The sequence below is a fragment of the Schistocerca cancellata genome, chromosome 9, assembly GCF_023864275.1.
Source record: "Schistocerca cancellata isolate TAMUIC-IGC-003103 chromosome 9, iqSchCanc2.1, whole genome shotgun sequence".
Taxonomy (NCBI): domain Eukaryota; kingdom Metazoa; phylum Arthropoda; class Insecta; order Orthoptera; family Acrididae; genus Schistocerca; species Schistocerca cancellata.
In genome coordinates this window covers 351,438,218-351,450,453 of record NC_064634.1, presented here as the reverse complement: position 1 = coordinate 351,450,453, position 12,236 = coordinate 351,438,218, and the positions used below count along the sequence as shown (strand labels likewise).

Genomic DNA, 12,236 nt, shown 5'->3' with positions numbered 1-12,236 from the left:
GCCGCTGTCCCGCATTGTGCGCGGGGTTGGCATGGTTAATTCGGATTTGGCATGTTTATTTGAAGGGGTGTCCGGATGCCCTTCTTGCCGCCACCCCGTAACCCCCAGGATGGAATCATAGTACCCCACCTGTCTGCGTCTAGCGTAAATCATGGAAAAGTGCTGACGTTTTTCAAATGTCTGTGAGGCGTGTAGCAGAGGCGGGTCGTGGGGACCAGCCCGGTATTCACCTAGAGGGATGGGGAAAACCGCCTAAAACCCACATCCAGGCCTTCGTCATTAATCCGGTGGGCGGATTCGATCCGGGACCGGCGCGCCTACCCGAGTCCAAGAAGCAGCGCATTAGTGCTTTCGGCTAACCTGACGGGTTCGCTGCTACGAAAAATACCTTCGATTTAATTATTGCCACCATAACTCTCCTTATCATATCAGTGACAATCTTTCTCCCCCAATTCCGCGATAACAGAAAACGAGCTACTCTTCTTTGAATTTTTTCGATATCCACTGTCAGTCCCACCTGGTACAAATCCTATACCGTGCAGAAGTACTGTAGAAGAGGACGGACAAGCGGAGTGTAGGTAGTCTCTTTAGCAGACCTTCGAAATGTACTGCCAATCAATCGCAGTCTCTGGTTCACCTTCCCCACTACGTTAAGTAATTAACTAGGTAATCCTTCCAGTTTAAATCGTTAGTAATTTTATTTCCCAAGGATTTAGTTGGATTGACATCCTGTAGATTTGCGTGATTTATCGTGTAATCAAAATTTGATTGATTCCTTTTAGTTTCCATCTGGGATACCCCACACTCTTCATTATTCAGAGTCAACTGTCACTTTTCGCAGAATACAAGTATCTTGTTTAAATCATTTTGCAGTTGGTTGTGATCTTTGGATGATATTGCTAGGTGGTAAATTACATCATCATCTACAAAAAAAAAAAAAAAAAAAAATATCGGAGGGCTGCTCAAATTGTCTCATAAATGGTTTATAGCGATCAGGAACGGCAAAGGGCCTTAACACTTCCTTGGAGAATGTCAGTTTAGTCACTTAGTAATTCTCAAACATTTGAACATTTTTGGAGAATGCCATATAAATACTGCTGCTAGTGTCATTCTTACTATATAAAGATGCTGCTATAGTTCCCTTATCTATCGAAATACGGGCACATGAAGAAAAAAATCATGGAACCTTGCAAATTTATATTTGTTTCGTAATACAGAATACAATAAATGAATTCCTCCAGTGTACTTATGATGATACACTGGTCGAGAGAGGATAATGGTCAAGAACTTGATTCAATAATTTGAAAAAAAAAAAAACGATAGCGACAGCACAGAATAACTGTGGTGTCACCGCCAGACACAACACTTGCTAGGTGGTAGCCTTTAAATCGGCCGCGGTCCGTTAGTATACGTCGGAACCGCGTGTCGCCACTATCAGTGATTGCAGACCGAGCGCCACCACACGGCAGGTCTAGTCTAGAGAGACTACCTAGCACTCGCCCCAGTTGGACAGCCGACTTTGCTAGCGATGGCTCACTGACTACATACGCTCTCATTTGCACAGACGACAGTGTAGCATAGCCTTCAGCTACGTCATTTGCTACGACCTATCAAGGCGCCATATTCTTCACGAATGTATTCTGAACAGATAATATTGTGAATAATGTACCGTCAAGAGCGACGTTCATCGTTAATGGATGAAAGTTAAGTATCAAACTAATTACGTCCGCTTTCTAAATTCTAATTCCTTGTCATGTTCCAGACCTCACGTCAGTATAGTTCTTCCCTCCTCACGCCAGCCTGCGTGAGCTAAAACACGTGCATTTCGGCCTCCACTAGTAACACGGTGTTGGCTCTTCTGCCAACACAACAGTAACTGAAAGAAAATAAGAAAGGAGTTAAGACTAGAGTTTCTCGTTCCGTCGATACAGAACACAAGCTCGGATTGTTTGAAGAACGGGGAAGGAAATCAGCCGCTCCCTTTCAGAGGAACCATCCCGGCAGTTGCCGTAAACGATTTAGTGAAATCACAGAAAAGCTAAATCTCGATCGTCCGGTGCGAATCTGAAGAGCAATCCTCCCGATTGTGAGTCTAGTTTGCTAACCGCCTGAAAGAAAATAGCAGGAGAGAAAAAGAAATAGAACAGCTCGCGGTGGCGCACTTGCCTTACGTAAATGGCATCATCGTTCACAGGACAGGCATCATGAACTTTCATGAGCAGTCACAGGATCGAAAATTTGATGAGGTCCACGAGGGATACCGCGAAATCTCCCGGTATTCTGGGAGCATTCGAGATACTTTGTGAGTTCGGTGACGTGTACTTAGGGGAAACTCGAAGGTCTAACTCCTGCATAGTGGAACATGAAGAGTAACTTCTTTTTGTTTGTTATAAAATAACTTTTTCTTTTGCCAGTCAAAACTTTCTCATTAGTTTGTACACGACTCATTTCGGGAAATGATTCCCATTCTAAAGGACGGTTTTCGTATATTATGGCAAAGTAATAAATGTCTTAATACAAGAAAAACGTATTCGGGAATGGGATCTATCTAACGAAACGCATCGGTATGTAGGAATTAAGTAATGGAAAATCGCGATCAGCAGCAGCAAAATTTATTTCATAAAAAAACAAAATCATTGATTTCACAGTCGCAAGCTTTCGCCAACCACTTTTAACTGATCAAATAAAGCTTCTCCTACTTTCTTGAGACAAAAATCACAAAAACATTTCAAAATACAGCAAATGGTACGACCAGACTGTCTAAATGCGTATGCAGCAAGCGACGGCGTAAACTTTCCTTAACGCCTATGTTAACAAGGCAACGGGAATCTTAGAAAAACGATAGAGGTAATCTTTTATGACACTCTTTTCCTGAGTTTCTGATGTGCAAATGGTTCACATGGCTCTGAGCACTAACTGCTGTGGTCGTCAGTCCCCTAGAACTTAGAACTACTTAAACCTAACTAACCTAAGGACATCACACAAATCCATGCCCAAGGCAGGATTCGAACCTGCGACCGTAGCGGTCGCGTGGTTCCATCTCATGTGCAGAATTTGGTCTATAATTACGATCGTAGGCACGGAAAAAAAATACACTTTTTACACCGTCTGACCTTATTTAACACTTCACTAAAACTTACACTAATGTAACTGCACTTTATATTATGTTTTACAAAACACGCCTTAAGTTAGTTTCTAATTTCTTATTTAAGCAAACAAGACACATAACGCATGCCGTCGACAATTGCTGTGCTGTGTACTATTTCATTGCAGTACATACACAAATAATAGTTGGGCCAATAACTCCGTAATGACCCTCCGGAGACTGTGCGTTCCCCAAACCGAAATATAACCGGCTAACTCCAGGGACGGATTCCTGCCTGTAAATGGAAGAAAAGATGTCCTATGAACATGTGTCCGGAACTGGACGGTGTGCTTGCAACGACAACAGATCGCCTCGGAGCACAGTTCGGAGCTGCATCGCATGCACGTCACAAGACATGTACAAAATGGCCTCATGGGGTTGCAGGTGATAGGGTTAGTAGCGATTGTCATGCAGGATACACATAGCCGTACTTTGGCTTACGCCATGTTGGCGGGCCAGATGCCTGGAACTTTGTATCAGGGTTCGTCTCAATATCATGTAGAGCGCGGTCCTCCAAAACTCGTATACACATAGTCCGCCCACTCCCTGCAAGTTCGTCTGTCTAAAAAGGACCAATGATCACACAAACACCAAAAACACAAAATTTTGTGTGATGTAGGTTGTGTCTGAAAGAGTATTTGTTTTGGTGTAGTCGGGCTGCCTCTCGACCGCTTCAGTCTGTTTGGCCTTACCCAGACACCATCTCGGCTTGTTCCCGACATGAATACCGGACCATCCTGCTGCTTACAGTACGTTGCGTCAACCATACAGCGTGCAAGAGACAAGGAACACACGGCACATGGTCAGAGGAACAGTCATTCGTCAGTGCCCTCTGCCGTGGCAATGGGGCATTTCCTGACACATGTTCATAGGACCTTCATTTGGTATCAGGAATCCGTTCGTGCACTTTGTCGGTTTTATTAATGTTCACCCTGTATAAATGGAAACGTTGACTCAGTCCACAGACGCCGGTGGACGAAGCGGTACCGACCGTCCACCGTGTCTTCCTCAACCCACAGGCGTCACCGGATGCGGATATGGGGTGGCATGTGGTCAGCACACCGCTCTCCTGGCCGTATGTTAGTTACGAGACCGGAGCCGCTACTTCTCAGTCAAGTAGCTCCTCAGTTTTCCTCACAAGGGCTGAGTGCACCCCGCTTGCCAACAGCGCCCGGTAGACCGGATGGTCACCCATCCAAGTGCTAGCCCAGCCCGACAGCGCTTAACGTCGGTGATCTGACGGGAATCGGTGTTACCACTGCGGCAAGACCGTTGGCCATCCTGTATAAATGGTGAACCAGAGCTCTGCCGAAGACCTTACAGAGGATGTAGTTTCAACCAAACCAAGAAAAAAAATCTAGTAAAATGGGCTCTAAAATGCATACTCTTAAAAGCTTTGAGCAGATGTTCATTCTCGATACTGTAAGAAGTCTCTTCCACAGCAAGTTATTTGCTGTCCGTTCTTTCGGAGGAGGAAGTATGGACCAAAATAAGAAAAAAATGTTCAGTAAACATGGGCTCTGAAATGCATAGAATAAGAGCGCGGAGCACTTGTTCAGAAAAAAGATGTTTTCCACAGTAGCGAAGATGTGCTCAAAACTTTCAGTGTGCACCTAAGAGGCCATGTTTATTGGACACTTTATTCTTGTTTTGGTCTATACTAACACATCGCAGCCGGCCCGAGTGGCCGTGCGGTTCTAGGCGCTACAGTCTGGAACCGAGCGACCGCCACGGTCGCAGGTTCGAATCCTGCCTCAGGCATGGATGTGTGTGATGTCCTTAGGTTAGTTAGGTTTAATTCGTTCTAAGTTCTAGGTGACTGATGACCTTAGACGCTTAAGTCGCATAGTGCTTAAAGCCATTTTTGAACACCTCGCAAAACAAGGAAAGCAAAGAGATTTCATTAGAAAAGCTGTCTCACAGTAGCGTAGATGAAAAAATGCTCATAGTTCTTACGGTATACATTTTAGAACTGCGTTTGCTGTACATACTTTTCTTGTTTTGATCCACAGTACCATGTATGAAAGTTTGCCAGAGGAGTTCTGGTTCACGGGACGTTCTTCCTGAGAATCATCGAGCACATTTTCTCTGGATAATTACAATTTAGTTTTTGCCATCTGTAGCTGGAGTCAGCCAAACAAATGACAAATACTGAAACTTCCTGGCAGATCAAAACTGTGTGCCGGACCGAGACTCGAACTCGGGACCTTTGCCTTTTGCGGGCAAGTGCTCTACCAACTGAGCTACCCAAGCACGACTCACGCCCCATTCTCACAGCTTTACTTCTGCTGGTACCTCGTCTCCTACCTTCCAAACTTTACAGAAGCTCTCCGGCGAACCTTGCAGAACTAGCTCTCCTGAAAGAAAGGATTTTGCTCAGACATGGCTTAGCCACAGCCTGGGGGATGTTTCTAGAATGAAATTTTCACTCTACAGCGGAGTGTGCGCTGATATAGGACCGAGACCTTTGCCTTTCGCGGGCAAGTTTGGAAGGTAGGAGACGGGGTACTGGCAGAACTAAAGCTGTGAGGGCGGGGCTTCAGTCGTGCTCGGGTAGCTCAGTTGGTAGAGCACTTGCCCGCGAAAGGCAAAAGTCCCGAGTTCGAGTCTCGTCCGACACACAGTTTTAATCAGCCAGGAAGTTTCAAATCAGCGCACACTCCGCTGTGGAGTGAATTCTAAATAACAAATACTGTTTGTGATGTGTTTCAAGCGACGCACAGTGTCGACAGAAAGAGTAGTTTGTTTGCTGTTACAAATAAAATTATATTTAAAGAGGAAATTTAATGCCTATTTGATAGAGCGGTTCTATATTACTCGCATGCCATATTTATTTCAGCGAAATGTATTAACAGATAAAATAAAAGACGACGAACAACCAGTTCTCCAGCAGTGACTGGGCTGTGTTCCTGCTCGGAGGTGGCAGTCGGCGTGGACCAGGGAGAAATTTTGTGGTAAGTTCCTTTGAGACCCGTTGCCCGAGCGGTTCTAGGCGCTTCAGTCCGGAAACGCACGACTACTACGGTCGCAGGTTCGAATCCTACCGCTGGCATGGATGTGTGTGATGTCCTTACGTTAGCTTTGTTTAGGTAGTTCTAAGTTCTAGGGGACTGATGACATCAGATGTTAAGTCCCATAGTGCTCAGAGCCATTTGAACCATTTTGAACCTATTGGACCAAACTGCTGTGGTCATTGGTCCCTAGCCTTACACACCACTTAATCTAACTTAAACTAACTTGCACTAAGGACAACACACACGCACACACACACACACACCCAAGCCCGAGGGAGGACCCGAACCTCCGACGGGGACAGCCACGCGAACCGTGGCAAGGCGACTGAGACCACGCGGCTACCCCGCGTGGCACCATGGAGAAGCTGCTGCTGCTGGAATACTGGTTGTTCTTCGTGTTTAACTGTTCTATTCAATAGAGGATGAGGCAAATAAAAGTGGCCCAGACTAATGGATACCATTGGACGTGAACGTATGGTATAACCACACCCCGTGATGCACAAACCACGTTTACACCTTCCACGTGTCCAGGCCGTTTGAGACCGTAGTGCGGGCTGTGTCAGTGTGAGTGGAGGGGAGCAAAGGGAACACTGGTACTCATAGGGAGTAGAGGGGTTTCATTGTGGAAAGTTACGTGACAGCAGTCGTGGAAACGGTGTGGTCATTTGTTTGCTGAAAAGTTTAATGGTGTCAACGTACCAGCAAAGAGTGCCGTGCAATGCTTTGTCCAAAAATGGCGTTAGACAGGATCAGTTTTGAGCAAGTCAAAAAACATTCCAAAACACGCTTTCTGAACAGAAAATGTAGAAGCAGTTCATCCGAAAATTCTTCTCATTCCTACTAAAGCAAACCGACACCTATCGAAGGAGACCGGCTTATCACGCCTCTCATGCTGACGAGTATTCCATCTGAAATCTGCATCCTTACTATCTGTTGCTCATGTATTAAAATCAGCTGATGACCCTCAGCGCCTCCAGTTTCGTAAGGGACTGTTCACTGAGATAACAGTGCATGGCTTGGATCTGTTCTTTATGTCTGATGAAGCCTTGTTTCAGCTGAGTGGTTGTATCAACTCACAGACAAAAGTTCTGGGCAGCGGAGAATCCACGCAGCTTCCACGAAACACTATTGCATGATCATAAAGTTGAGGCTTGGTATGCCGTGTCTTCACGTCGATTATTGGTCCCATATTCTTTCACAAGACCTTCGATGCGCTACACTGCCAACAGTTTGAAACGATTTGTAGCAGCATTAACGGAGAAGGAAAAGACCTGCTTCCAACAGGATGGAGCAACTGCCCATACAGCCTGTCGAACCTTGCAGAACATTCACAGAATCATCACGCCTGACAGAGTTGTTAGCAAAAAAATGGTTCGAATGGCTCGGAGCACTATGGGACTTAACATCTGTGGTCATTAGTCCCCTAGAACTTAGAACTACTTAAACCTAACTAACCTAAGGACATCACACACACCCATGCCCGAGGCAGGATTCGAACCTGCGACCGTAGCGGTCACGCGGTTCCAGACTGTAGCACCTAGAACCGCTCGGCCACCCCGCCCGGCTAGAGCTCGTACTGAGGCGTTCAGAAATATGGCTTTGGCGCGAATTGTGCCCTCCGCTACACTCCGCTTGGTTGCTTGCGGAGTGTATATGTAGACGTAGATGTAGATAAAGCGAATATCGCACTAGGCTAACATAGGGCTAATGCATCGAATGGTCCGTAAAATTCGGCTTTTAAAAATTGTTTTGTTGGGAACAAGAAACAAACCGAGGCTTTCCATCAAGACTGGGCGTAACATGAAAGACGTTTATGATGACTCCAGAAAAGTTGAAAAATCGAAATTGCAAATATCTGAGAAAGTGTCAGAGAAAATGCGCCTGACATATGTTAGGAAGGTTCGCACTCTGGGGCTCAGTGGACATTTTATAGCACCCAACTGCCGTGTTATCCTTTGACTATGCCGTCATTCGGATGCTATGTGGAAAGACGTGGAGTCATCACACCTCTCTCTCGGACAGTGGAGGCATACTTCTCATTCAAGTTGCTCCTCAGTTGGCACCAGGGTGCTGGGGAACACAACTCTTGTTCTCGTACCAAGGAAATATCACCGGTTGTACCGAGAACTGAACCTTAACCACCCCCTTAGCAGGTGGACACGCTAACCATTTAGTTATAGAGGTGGACTGAAGAAGGCATCTTGTGCGTACACTTCAGCTTTCAGAGTATTTTCTTGTTGGCAAGTTACTTGTTAGCGGAATGTTTAGTTACATCTTGTTGTAGCTCTCGACTGTTGCCTGACAAAGAGAGTTACGGTGATGAGGATTCCCTAGAAAGCACCGGTTCTCTACTTGGAGGGCGACGCACGTCACTGCTGCGTGACAGATGCGAGGGCGGCGGCGGAAGAGACTGCGTGAAGAAGAGAGGGCGTCTGACCGAGCGGCGGGCGCCAACAATGGGTGCGGGGTCAGCAACACGGCGAGCTCCGCCCAGCATCCTCACCCCTCGCCCCACAGCATTCAGCGACGCTGCGGCATTCGTCGGGGCGCAGCTTCATCCGCGCCGCCTCTGAAGATTCGCCGCCCTCGTGGGAGGTGCGCCGCTGGCGGGCCCCCAATACTAACAGCCCGCTGAGGACCGCTTTGTCAAGAACTAGCGGCGCGTCACGCGTTGTGCAACGTGTCAACTGGAGGCCGGACAAGGGGGCAACGACGTCATCCTGGAGATCGCGTCACATGGAGCTGGTTTCGTCGTGAGTTTATTTGATCGCACGCCTGGCTGTTGGCTGTATATTGAGTTGGTTCGTATGTTCGTAGCGTTTTTCCGTTTAACAAACACAACAGATGCACGTAATAGAGTAATTATTCTCGGCCATAATGGCTATGTTTGTGAACCGCGACTGTGTGGGACAATTCGTGTAACGCCGGAAATGGATATCCTCGTATTTCCATCTATTGTACTATTATTTTTTTCCTTATTTTGTTACCTCAATATATGACGTTTCTGTGTCTTTGTATATTGTAATTGTTTTCCTTTTTGTATATATATGCATTTATGTCGATGTATAATTGGTTTGTTGTGTAAAGATTATTTGTATTTTTACGCTGGGTCTGGCCTAGGGAAAACTATGCTATCGAACGATTACATCGATAGATCGTTTGGAGAACCCAAGTGTTTAAGATCTTTGGTAGTACTAACTCTGCCGCATGGAGCGCGGGCAGAGGGAGTCTGGCTGCGGTGGTGCAGTGGAGCAGGTGTGTTGTGTGAAGCTCCCGCGAGTTGCCGCGCTTTCGGGGTTTGGCAGCATGTAATTGCGCTCGACTTGCGATGATAGTTTCTGACATGGTGTCGCGGACGGGAAGCATTAGCTGGCGCACATCAAGAGCCCGTTTCGTCTGGTGACCGTGTCGAGAAGAAGGCGCGCCAACATCCAGCTTCTGCAACAGCGACGGCCGACAATGAGTGACTGTCGCCACCTCCTCAATCGACGGCTTCAAACCTTCAATCAACCAACAAGGAAGACTGGAAGCACGTAAAGTTTTAGAACTGTATGGCAGGCCTCAGCTTTTCAAACATTTAAAACTGTTGCATCACAAAATTACAGCAACGTAGCATGAACCTGTGTTGCTCATTGTCCCAATTGCATTACCAAGCAGGGTCCCTTCCTTTTCCAGAATGAACCCGAGTGTCGTTGAAATTCAAACGCCAGCATCATTCGATTTCACTGCTTTAATTTCAAAGTTCAGTTAAGGTATTCATAGCTGGCTACAATATTTAGATTACACAAGCACAAATTAAGAGTGCGAGTTTTGTTACCGTATTTTAGCTTACCTGTGACTGCAGCTCAGCTTGGTACGTACTAAATTTCACTATTGTTAATTGTTCAGAATCATTTAATTCAAGTTCAAAGTTAAATATCTTATTTCTAAATTGCGTAGATTCAAGTAGCTTTTGAAATGATTGTTAATGTAGTCCAGGACTAACCGTATTTATCTGAATTTCGATGTGCTTCAGAAAGAAAGCTCACTATTAACTTCAGTCACTAAATTAACTTTCGATTTTCCGGTTTTATTAATTCTTTTGCTAAATTAAGTCAGAGTATAGCGAAATTTATTACTTCTGACAAACTTTCAGTTGTCACACTACACGCGTCAACCTTCAGTTGCCACGCTTCTAGTGCTACTTATATGTGTAATAACCTTTCTTTTTCAGTTACTATAGTAATTGTCCTTAGGACTGGCGACCGTAATTTCCCCCAAATCTCAAATATCTAATTACCGCTAGTTAATTGTTAACGTAACGGCCGCACATTTACTTTCTTTATTAACTTTACCCCTTTTCAAAATTAATTTCCACCAGTTTCATTTGCATTTTTCCTTTCATTTAGATGTAACCCTTTCCTCCCTCTTTTCCGACAGATTAACTTCGGTGACGATTGCTTTTCCCAAATTTCCATTAGGTACACGCGGTTTAATTTTTCACTGTCATTAAGGTCGATAAGTGAGGGGGAGGTTACAGGTTCGTAAGTTTGTAGCGTTTTTCCGTTTAACAAGCACAACAGATGCACGTAATAGAGTAATTATTCTCGGCCATAATGGCTATGTTTGTGAACCGCGACTGTGTGGGACAATTATTTATTTCTAATTTCTGCTACCAGTCACTTTTTTATCTTATGATTAATCTATCATAATACAGCGCGAAACTTCCTGGCAGATTAAAACTGTGTGCCCGACCGAGACTCGAACTCGGGACCTTTGCCTTTCGTGAGCAAGTGCTCGCAGGAGAGCTTCTGTAAACTTCGGAAGTTAGGAGACGAGATACTGGCAGAAGGAAAGCTATGAGGACCGGGCGTGAGTCGTGCTTCGGTAGCTCAGATGCTAGAGCACTTACCCGCGAAAGGCAAAGGTTCCGAGTTCGAGTCTCGGTCGGGCACACAGTTTTAATCTGGCAGGAAGTTTCATATCAGCGCACACTCCGCTGCAGAGTGAAAATCTCATTCCGATAATACAGCGAGTTTCGAACATGTTCTGTTCATATTCAGGTGATTATACATACATACATACATACAGCAGACAGAGAAATGTTACTTAAAAATAAACAGTCTTAAACTAGATTAATCTAGCACTCTTTGTCCATTGTTTGTTACTGCAGCGGCTGGTGTGGCATTTGGGGGGGGGGGGGGGGGGAGCAGGGAGGCAGTGGATGGCTAGAAATCTAAATTTTCATGCATAATACAAAACATGGAGATAGCATTCTTAATGATATACCGAATTCAAAAACTCAAAATTCTTCAACAGTCTTAAGCGAGTTCTAACTCAATAGATTCAAGATGTGCCAATGTAAATAATTGACTACAAATATGTCAGTACCAAGAATATCGATACAGAACCTCAGTAATCGATACAGACTCACATGCTACAGTCCACCATCTTGTGTAGTGCGCTGCAGTTATGGACTGTGTGGCTGATCCCGGCGGAGGTTCGAGTCCTCCCTCGGGCACGGTTGTGTGTGTTTGTCCTTAGGATAATTTAGATTAAGTAGTGTGTAAGCTTAGGGACTGAAGTCCTTAGCCGTTAAGTCCCATAAGATTTCACACCCATTTGAACACTTTTTTTGTGTTGCGCGCATAATGTTTACATGTATGTCGAAGCAATTTGTGTAGTGAATTACGTTGGCAATCAGTGACAAAATACAATGTGCAATAGTGTAATGTTAATCAACAGCTCCGCCATTACACAGTGATGCAAGTGAAGCAGCAAGATGATGAAATCGTAATTTCAACTGTCATACAAAATCCTTTCACACTATTTTCGTAACACATAAATGATGCAAATCTATCTGCATCATATACAGGCTGTGATATCATACATAGTCAACCACAAGGAAGAAAACAAGCAGAAGACATCACTGATTTCGATTTCTAGCCATCCACTGCCCCCTCCTCAACCGCAAATGCCACATCAGCCGCTACAGTAACAAAGAATGGGCAAAGAGTTCTAGATTAATCTAGTTTGGTTCAAATGGTTCAAATGGCTCTGAGCACTATGGGACTTAACTTCTGAGGTCATCAGTCCCC

At 45.1% G+C, this 12,236-nt stretch overlaps 1 non-coding gene and 1 pseudogene across 1 annotated transcript; both read right to left on the bottom strand.

Annotated features, from left to right (window-relative positions):
- Positions 1-4,304: 4,304 nt before the first annotated feature.
- LOC126102319 (5S ribosomal RNA) lies at positions 4,305-4,422 on the bottom strand (annotated as a pseudogene).
- Positions 4,423-5,324: 902 nt separating this feature from the next.
- On the bottom strand, positions 5,325-5,399 carry Trnal-caa (transfer RNA leucine (anticodon CAA)). The gene has a single exon. It is a non-coding gene; the product is annotated as a tRNA-Leu (tRNA).
- Between the last annotated feature and the right edge of the window lie 6,837 nt (positions 5,400-12,236).